Below are 10,754 nucleotides of genomic sequence, written 5' to 3'. Positions count from 1 at the left end.
TACGGGCAGAGGCGGCGCAGGGCAGCTGCACAGCATGACTGGGCGCAGGGGCGATGGGGGCTGCACGGCGTGACTGGGTGCAGGGCGTCGTCCACAGGCGGGAGGAGAGGAGGGAGGGAGGAGAAGAGGAGGAGGAGGGAAATGAGGAGGAGGAGGGAGGAGATGAGGAGGAGGAGGAATGGAGAGGGAGGGAGAACGAAGGGAGAGGGAGGGAACACAGAGAGGAGAGGGAGAGGGAGATGGAGAGGACGCAGGGAGGAGAGGGAGATGGAGAGAGGTGGTTGGGGGGCAAGGGGTCGGGGAGAGAGAAAGGTGGGGGTGGGGGGGATAGGAAAGGGTGCTCGGGGGGTGGGGGGTGCCCATGGGAGAAGGGTACCCATGGGAGGGGGTGGGGAGGTGCCCAAGGGTGTGGGTGGGGGTGCCCAGGGGGTACCCATGGGGGTGGGGAGGTGCCCAGGGGGTGGGGAGGTGCCCAGGGGGTACCCATGGGGGGGGTAGGGTACCCATCATAAAAGAAAGGCGTGGCCCTGTCTCGCGCGCGTGCGCGGGGCAGGGTAAAAAAATTTACCATGACGGGATCGAAATAGCGCCGGGATGTTAGTACGGGGCACAAGATGTGACCGGGGCATGTTGAGACGCGTAAAATCGAAAACGGGCGCGTTCACGTGCGGCACGAGTCGCGTGAACTACGTAAAAAGAAAGAAAAATTAATATCTCCCGATCTGAGTATCAAAACGAAATGCTGTAAAAACAAAAATTGGGAAGGATGGCAAGGAGAAGACAGGGGTAATGTGCAACGGGGGTTCCGGAGGGGGTAAAGGGCATTCACATGCAAAAAACGCAAAAAAGGGTGCAAAAACGCAAACGAAAATTAATATCGAAAGGTCCGTGCATCGGAACGAGGTGCAGGAAAAAGGAAAAAACGTGCAGAAAGACGTGCCCGACAATCCTATCACATTAAAACATGGTTTCTACTGAGATAAGATGTGGTCACATGGGAAAAACCCAAAAAACAAATCTGAAAATGGGATTAGAAATTAATATTGAATGAACCGCTGGCCGGAATGACATGCAGTAAAAAGGAAAAATGTCCGCATGAAGGGGTGGCACAGGGCTGTCACATTAGAACGTAGTGTTGGCTGAAGTAGAAGGGGTTCACATGCGAAAACACCAAAAATACACCCGAAAACACATTTAAAAATTAATAATTAAAAATCCAGAAGTCGAAAGAGGGTGGAGGAAAAAGAAAAAAGGTGGGAGAAGGCACGCTAGACACGCCTGGCAAATCAAATTGGAATTCCGATGCAAACAGGGCAGGTTCACATGGAAAAATGTCAAAAAGAGGTACGAAAAAGTCTCGAGAAACCTGCAAAAATTAATATTGGATAAACCGTGCATCGGAAGGACATGGAGTAAAAAGGAAAAATATCAGGGCTATGATGGCAGATTACGGTTCTGAAGCAAGAAAAACGCGTTCACATGGAAAACTGGCTAATGTGCGCAAAATGCTTCAAAAATTAATGACTCAAAAACCGTCCAGCGGAACAGGGGTGGGTAAAAAAGAAAAATGGTCAGTTCACAAGGATGAACAGGGCTATAAGGTTGGATGCGGATTTCGGTAAACGTAGGGTACGTGCACATGGCAGGACAACAAAATCAGGGAATGAAGGAAAACTGCAAGGGAACAGCCCCGAGGGTGGGTGAAAAATGAACGGATGGGTGGGGAAGGGACCCCATCAGGGTAAAAGCAAGTCATAGCATAGAGGCATTAGTAGGTTGAGGCATATGCAGAGGGTTATGCAATGTAGACGCGTAGGGACGCGTCCCCACACTTAAAACCTTAACGGACAGGGGTAACCGAGCAACAGGGACCTAGAACCACTCAATAAACCAACTGCGAACGTCCCCACACTTAAAACATGATCGTCACTGAGAAACAGAAGGTGTAGGGTTAGAAAAACTTGGCCCATATTGTAGAGAATCAAGGTTGATTGTCGATGGCACGTCCTGTGTCGTTGTCGGCTGTAGCAAGAGGTACCAAGGCATCTTCACAGCACACGCCCTTCATGGCAGGGACCACGCAACATCACCCAGGGAGGTAGCTCGTTAAAGGAATCGTAGGAAATTTGTCGATGGCGAGGGATATTACACTCAACTCACAATCACTCATATGGAATGAAAGAGCAATCACTCACCCCATGACTAATATCACTCGAGGAATAATGATTGAAACCCATATCTCATACCCGGTTTAGGAATCGACAAGGGAATGGTGCAGAGGGAATATGCTAGGGTGCACAGTTGATGGTGCATTAGTGCGTCCAACCCGTCTGGCATAAGTGCAAGGAGGAAGGCAAGGGAGCCTTACAGTATAGTGTACAGAACAGGGTGACGTGTCCTGTGATGATGGCAGAAACCCACCCCGTGGGTGCATAGGGAAACGAGAACATACCTGACTCCAAGTATTGTAACGTTCCTCAATCCTCACCTCTCGGTAATGAATTGAAGAAACTCCAGTCACACTCAGCCCACCCTCTGTCTCACGCTTTGTTGAAAGATACAGAGGGCAACCATGTCCTGAAACCCATTGATGTTATCCTCACGGTCACTTGTGCAGAGGTTGTATGCCTTGTGTGCATTTGATGGTGCAATTGTGCATCCTGCCCTGTGCCGGCATATGGTGCGAGAAGGAAGGTCGGGGAGCCTTATGGTGTAGTGCACAAGAGCAAATCATGCTTTGTGCATTGAGAGGCCCATCCCGTGCGTGCAACACTTCATTCACACTGCTCACCTCTCATTTGATTTGAAGGAAAAAGACTAGTCACTCACCCCACCCTCTATCTCACACTCTGATAGATACAGAGGACAACCATACTCACTTCCCCATCCGGTTAGGATGAAAGCTCGCGTCACTCGATTGTTTGTCGATGAAGATCGTTGTCAGTTGTTGAAGAGACATACCCAGGGAGGTAGCCATCAAATCTGGTACTTCAATTGGTTGTAGAAAAGATCATCTGCGAAAGGGGACAGACAGACTGAGGAAGTTGCAGAGCCAGCGCACCAAGGGAGGTGGCTTCAAATTTCTCTGGACAATTTTCTGCTGGTGAGTCAATTATCCTAAACTGCGGGGTGTTACCACCTTTTCCACAGCCAGCTTCCCGCCCAAGGGTGTTGACCACCTTTTCTTGGAGCGAGGCCTGCTATGACAGGGAATTTCTTCATTTTCTCCCATAACAATTGTGTTCACTTTTCTTGTTTTCTTTGTTTTGTTTTTTTTTTCTCTTTTTTTTTCTTGTTCTCCCCTATTCCCGAGGGTGTCTCCACCTTTTCTCGAAGAATAGGTTGGCATGACAGGGACCTAAGTCCTTTTCTCGCATGACTGATATGTATATATTTTTTTCTTTTTTTCTTTGAATTAAGCAAGGGAATGGTAGAAATACCACTTGTCAGAACCCACCTCGCCACTTCTGCTGGTGGAAAATAGAGGATAAGAGATCAGGGATGGAAGGTGGGGCTGAGGGGACAGAGGGTTGCGTCCACCTCCTCAGGAGTGGCTGAAGAACGGCTATCAGAAGTAGCATCATAAGAATTACAGTGCCACGCCAACGGGGAAAAGGATCAGGTGACCGTGATTGTGAAGATCCCCAAGGAGGAAAGTACTTCTTCAGGCGATATCCATTGATTAGGAAGGGATCATTAGAGGCATCAATGGTTTGCACTTGGACAGAGCCATTAGGGTTGACACCAAGTACCTTATATGGGCCCATCCACCACTGTTGAAGCTTGCCAGGAAACTTGCCAAATCGTGAATCATAGGCTAAGACCAAATCACCTTCTTTGAACTCCTTGTGCTTGATGAAGTTGTCATGGTAAGCCTTACGTCGAGCTTGTGTGGCTTCCATGCACTGTAGAACCATCCTGCAAGTTTCATCCAAACATTCCAGGTGCAGGAGATGCCATTGCAGCAAATCATCGTCCCCCAAATGCTCTTTGATAGCCACTCGCAAAGAGGGCAATTCCAGTTCAATAGGGAAAACAACTTCTGTACCATACACCAGCTGGAAGGGTGTCTGTCCTGTTGCTGCTTTATGGGAGGTTCTGTACGCCCGAAGGGCCTCTGTAAGTCGATCGTCCCAATCACGACGATGTGCGGCAATTGTTCGTGTCAGGATTGAGCAGAGGATGCGATTCATGACTTCGACTTGGCCATTGGCTCTGGGGTAATAAGGAGTGGACTTGCGATGGCGGATCTTATACAGCTCTGTCAACTCTTCCATGACTTTATTAATGAAATGAGTGCCTCTGTCACTTACCAGCTCTAAGGGACTGCCAAAATGGGTGATGATATTCTCGTACATGAACAGGGCCACACTGTTACCATCATCCCGCTTTAGGGCTTTAGCTTCACACCACTTTGTGACATAATCCGTACATATGAGGATGTATCTGTTCTGTTTCCTTTTGGTGGGAGGATCGATTGGGCTGAGAAGTCAATCCCCCACTTCTCAAACGGCTTCAAAGGAAGGATAGGTTGCAATGGCATGGCACTTGTTTTGTTGGGTTTCCCCATCCGCTGACAAGCATCACATCTTTTACAGTAATCATAGGCATCCTTGTGGATGGTCGGCCACCAGTATCCTGCGGAGCAGAGCCTTCCTGGCTGTGGCTTCTCCTACAAAGTGGCCTCCACATGGCTCGTCATGGCAAGCCTTCAGAACAATCCCAATCTCATCTCCTGCAATACATCTTCTGAGTACTTCATCTTTACCTTTCTTGTACAGTGCATCGCCTAGTAGGGTGTAGGGGGCTGATTCTAACATAAGCTTCTTTCTTTCCCGACTAGAAATGCCAGGAGGGTACTGTTGGGTTGCCAACAAATTGACAATGTCTACATACCAGGGGGTTACAGTTTCTACCAGGAATAGGGAAGCATCAGGGAGGTCTGGATCATCGTGCTCCTCGTCTGCAATTTGTGGGATACACGACAGATGATCAGCCAGAACATGGGAACGACCAGGTTTGGTAATCACCTCAAAGTCGAACTCCTGGAATAGAAGGAGCCATCTCATCATTCGTCCTTTCACATCTGCTTTGTTCATCAGGAAGGACAGGGCCTCGTGATCCACATAAAATTTAAAGTGGGTAGACAACAGATAGTGGCGAAACTTCTCTAGGGCAAACACCATTGCCAAGCACTCCAGCTCTGTCACTGTGTAGTTCCGTTCCCTATCAGTGACTTTTCAACTTGCGTAATAGATGGGCTGATCGAGCTTCGAGGAGCTCTTCTGGCAGAGAACTGCGCCTAAGACTTCAATAGATGCATCAGTGTGGACATGGAACTCCTTCGTCCAGTCAGGAGGCTGCAGAATGGGTGCCTCAATCAAACACTACTTCAGAGTATTGAAGGCTTTGTCACATTCTTCCGTCCAAATAAACTCTGCATCTTTCCTTAGAAGCTTGTGCAAGGAGGTTGCCTTTGTTGCGAAATGAGCTATGAACCTTCTGTAGTAACCCACATGGCCTAGGAATCCCCTCAGCTATTTGAGGTTGGTGGGTACTGTCAGAGTTGCGATCTTTTCGATCTTTGCAGGGTCTGTTGATATCCCTTGTGCAGAGACAATGTGGCCCAACAAAACTCCAGAAGAGACCCCAAAGATGCATTTGTCAGGGTTGAGGGAAATCCCATACTCCCGGCATCGGTCAAAGCATTGTTCCAAATGTCCCTAGTGTTCACGGATCAAACTATAGACACAAAAGTCATCCAAATATACCTCAATAAAGTCGTGCAGATGATTTTGGAATGCGGCCATCATGACTCGCTGGAAAGTAGTAGGGGCATTGCAGAGCCCAAACGGCATCACTTGGTAAGCGTAGGTCCCCCATTCTGTGGTGAAAGTTGTTTTGGATTGGTCTTCTTCTGCTATCTGCACCTGGTTATATCCACTGAATCCATCCAGAAGGGAATAAAGCTCATGTCCTGCCACTGTGTCCAATAGTTGGTTTGTGAAAGGGATAGGAAAGTGATCCTTCTTGGTCTTGGAATTCAACTTGTGGAAATCCACACATATACGAAGCTTGCCATTCTTCTTGGGTACAACCACGATGGGTGAAACCCATTCACTATTTGCCACTGGATAGATGAACTCGGCTTCTAGAAGCTTTAGTAGCTCTACTTTCACCAAGGTCGAATAATTTGGATTCATTCGCCTCTGTCGTTGCCATACTGGCTTGGCATCAGGCTCCAAATCAATATGATGCTGACATATTTTGGGATGAATCCCCTTTAGGTCTTTGTAGGACCACGCAAACACGTCCAAATTCTCTTTCAACAAGTTGTACAAAGTTGACAACTCCTCTTCTGGTAGGCTGCTACCCACCTTCAAATGGCGTTTAGTGCCATTTGCATCCACAAAAGTTAATTGCCTTTCACCTTCTACTTCACGGATGAAGGTCCCATGGACTGCTTCTGGATATAGATCCGACTCCTTCAAGGGGGTGGTATCTTCGTCTGATGTCCCACTAGAACCAACTTCTTCTTTTGGTGGAGACTTAGGTTGCTATTTGAGATGTTGAAATGGGATTAGAGCCGTTTTGGGTTTGTTTTCAAGATTAGTTACCTCTTGGCTTGAAGACTCATCTTCTGATGACGAGTCCAGGAACATCACATAACAGGGACCCTCTAATGCCTGCTGGAATCATGAGACTGGTGCTTGTTGACACAGTGCATCATCATCATCTTTCTTTGGCAAGGATGGTTGAGGACGACATGAGCTACTGCTGAAAGATGGCTTGGTATTCTTTAACCATTTCTTATAAAGATTTTGCATATGAGAAAATCCATTTACCAGACCAAATGGTACCATTGCCATTCTGTCCCACAGCATGAGCTTGTCTGCTTCTAATGCTTCTGGAACTTCTTCTTTATATATATCCTCTTCAGGTGGGATAGATTCTTCAATCTCACTTTCATAACCTTCTTCTTCAATATCATCTCCATCCTCTTCGGTCTCTGTCTTTGTCTCTGTCTCTGGCTCAGGCTTTCTAGGAGCTATGTAAGAGAAAAACAGGTTCTTTGTTTCATCTTCTGCCTCTGTCTCTGGCTCTGCTATGGCCATATAACAGGGAGAGTAGTACATCCATGCTTCTATCTCACTGTCAGAAGTGATTTCAAAAATCATTCCTGGTTCAGGCAGGAAGTATTCATCCATTGATAATGGCTTTACATCTTTTGGGAGTTGGCTTATAGTATCCACTGTTAAGGAACGTGCCACTGTTTTCTTGGGAAGGATCTGTTCGATAGCATCTTCGTCTGTTGATGTTACATCTGTAGCCTCATTAGGGGAGTCAGAAGATAATTCCAAGGAGGTGGATCCATGTCCTTTTTTAGCACCATATAACTTCAGCACCACTTTGTTGGGTCCTCTACCCAAGGTCAAGGTTCCTTTGAACCAATCCGCCCTTCCTCTGGCTTCAAAAAGCCATGGTCTGGCCAATAACAGAGGGTAGGATGTACCATAAGAGTTTGGCTTCACCACCAGATAGGTTAGCCAATAATCTTTTCCGGCTACTGTTGTCTTGACATACGGGAGAATACCCAAAGGCTTGATTCTGCTTTGATCCGCCAGTTTGATGAGCCATTGGGTTGGTTGCACACCTTGTAGGCCTAGATCCTTCATTGTCACATCCGTCATAATGTTCACTGATGAACCACCATCAATCAGTGCATTTGCAATAAAGCAGCCTTCTATCCACACACCAGTCTGTGGGGTACTCGGATCTAGGAAGGCGTTAGCCATGTCCACTTCTTTTACAGGCTCTGGAGCTTTGTTGGACTTTGTTGCTGTTGAGGGAGTAATCCTTAAGCCACGTCTTCTTGTCACTATACTTTTGAACCTTTTTCGGCAACTAGGAGACAACATCAATAATTGTCGGAATGTGAGGTTTGGTTTAAAGGTATCTAGATCTCTGACCAGATCGTATTCCTTAATAGGATCCACTGGCTTCTCTAACCGGTTAGGGAATGGGGCAATACCCATTTTCATTTTTCTTTTTTCTTCCAACAGGGGCATCACGGGGACTTCCTCTGCCACTTGTGGAACTTCCTCCTCTTCTATCTCCTGGACCTCTGGTCCTATCTATGGAACTGTCTCTGTGACTCTCTGTGGCACTGTAGTGCTCTGTACGTCACTGTCAAGCTCTGTTCTGTTCCGTTTTTCTGGTGGAAGATTAAACTTCACTGTTATGGCAGGAGGATTATTTTCTTTTTGAATAGGTGGTTCCTTCTTCTTTGCACGCGTGATGGCAGTAACTTCAAATTCCACTAAATTGGAGGTAGGCTCTTGGGCCTTGGACGGACTATCAGTAGCACTGTTTTTCACTAGGGCTGGGCTTGGACAGTCTTTTGCAGTGTGGCCTTCTCCTTTGCATCGACTGCATAAGGGCTTATAATCCACTGACCTTCTGGGATTTGGACAATTTGGTGAAATGTGTCCCTTTTCTCCGCATATGTAACACTCCACTTCTGATCTCTGACCACCGCCAAACTATCTTCCTCTGTAACTTTGTGAGGGAAACCTCCTTGGACCGAAATTAGGACCAAACTCTCTAGGATTGGGTCCAATATTCTCTGTTGTCATTTTGGATTCCAGCAAGTTGAATCTTGCGTCTTCTTCCTTCCTTATCCTATCATGCATCTCCTTCAGAGAACAAATATCCTCTATATGGTTCTTCCGCAAACAGTAGGAACAGAAAGCTCCAGGAATGGTTGGTTTTCGTGTACATTCAGTGGCTAAATGGCCTGCTTGATGACACTTACCACACCAAGTATTTGACCGCATCACATCTCTTTCTGCTCCTGCCACATTGGATATGCTAGCAGTATTCACTTTCAGCGTCTGTAGCTACTCTGTAATCACACCCATCAACTCCTTTTTGATATTTGCAACTGAGTTGGATAAATGATCCTTCAAGCTTTCGCCTCCTGAGGCACTGGCAGTAGGATTTTGAGGAGTCTCTGTAATCACTGCATAAACAGGTTGGGCTGGTGTAGCGGGGTCTCTATTCTGATTCTGATTCAGAGCTCCTGTTTGAACTGTTGGCTGTTGGCTCTAGTTTGTAGGGTTCCACTGTTGCTGCTGATTTGGCGTTGGGGAAATTGGTTGGGACCATTGTTGTTGTGGTTGAACCATCATTTGAGGCATTGATTGTAGCCACTGTGGATTTGGTGCACTGTACTGTGATACTGGGGGCATCTATTGGTAGGGGTAGGGGACTGTCCCTGGGCTGCATTTGGTGGGTACATCATTCTTGGCATCAGAGGAGGTAGGACTCCTCTTCCTGGATTCATCGCCAATCTAGCTTCCACTTCATCGTACAGTCTTGCACCTTTTGTTGCAGCTTGCAGTGTAGCTGGTCTTTGCAGCTCCACAAACTTACAGACTTCTGGTTGTAATCCTCTGAGAAACACCCCCTTCTAAATGCCATCATCTAGATTATGGTTAGTCCATCTCTTCAGGTTGGATTCCATTCATCAGACATAAGCTTCTACTCTTTCTCCAGAGAACTGACTTAAATTCATAAATTCCTCTCGCATCCGCTCTTCAAAACCTTCACGCCTGAATTTAGTGAGGAAGGCCAACTTTAGGTCATCCCATGTGCCAAAAGTTCCTACTGCTTGTCTCTCATACCACTGAAACACCGCGCCCTTGAAAGTGGCGGGGAATATTGGTAACCAATGCTCAGGGGTTCTGGCATTGTTAGCCACACATGCTACCATAAAATCTACTACATGAAGATCGGGGTCTTCATTGTACTCTTCCTTAAAAAATGGCAATGGGACTACATTCACTGGCATGTCATCAATATTTCCAGGATGGATCTGGCTTGGAAGTGGACCTCCAGGAGGAGGAGGAAGGGCTTGATGTGCCATTAGGACTTCTGTAAAGAGTTTCGCAAGGGCGTCAAACGTGGATTCTGTTGCGAGCTCATTCTCAGCTTTGATTTTTGCCTTTTCTCTTCTTACATACCTCTAGACTCATTCTAATGCTTGCCTCTTTATTGCATTATTCATCAGGGGGTTGGCTCCACTATGTGGTTAGTGCTCCACAGAGGGATAACAGAAGGATTTAGTTTCTGGAGGACTCTCTTGCTAACATTTCTTCTACTTCTTCCTTTTCAACGACTCTGAATTCTACTTTCATGCCACTGCATAGAGGAAGGTATTTGGTTCTGAAGGTGTTAAAATGCATACGTTTGAGCATTGTGGTGGTGCCATCATCATAGTAATGCCAGCTTCTGATGGTTTCAACAGTGTATGTTGTGAAAAACACTATGTCTACCAACTTCCAGTGGGTTGCCAATCGAACAAACAGAAGATTATCAGTACACCAAGTATCCCATGTATCTTGCTATTGAGCATCCACGAACAAATTCCAACTCTTTTCTTTCTTGTCTTTGTGAACCTCCACAGACCAAGACTCTTGAAGCTTCTTCACAATCTCCCACTTGATGATGTCTGGAAACTTCTCAATGAATGCCAAATCTTCCATGTATGGTCATTCTCTCTGTTTCTGCTCTTCTGTTTATTCCCAAACAGTTTGCCACCAAGATGCAAGTTTCTGCTGCTTCAACAGGAAGAGGAAACTGTCCACCACATAGAGCATGCATCATGATGGTGATGTGTTTCCACCATTGTGGGATGAACTTCTTGTGGAAAGTGGCTTCGATTATAAGAAATTCCAACTCTTCAGTGGAAG

The sequence above is a fragment of the Lygodium microphyllum genome, chromosome 29, assembly GCF_053477565.2.
Source record: "Lygodium microphyllum isolate KBCC chromosome 29, Lygodium_microphyllum_v1.1.10, whole genome shotgun sequence".
Taxonomy (NCBI): domain Eukaryota; kingdom Viridiplantae; phylum Streptophyta; class Polypodiopsida; order Schizaeales; family Lygodiaceae; genus Lygodium; species Lygodium microphyllum.
The sequence above is the reverse complement of the archived record's forward strand: the minus strand, read 5'-3'. Positions refer to the sequence as shown.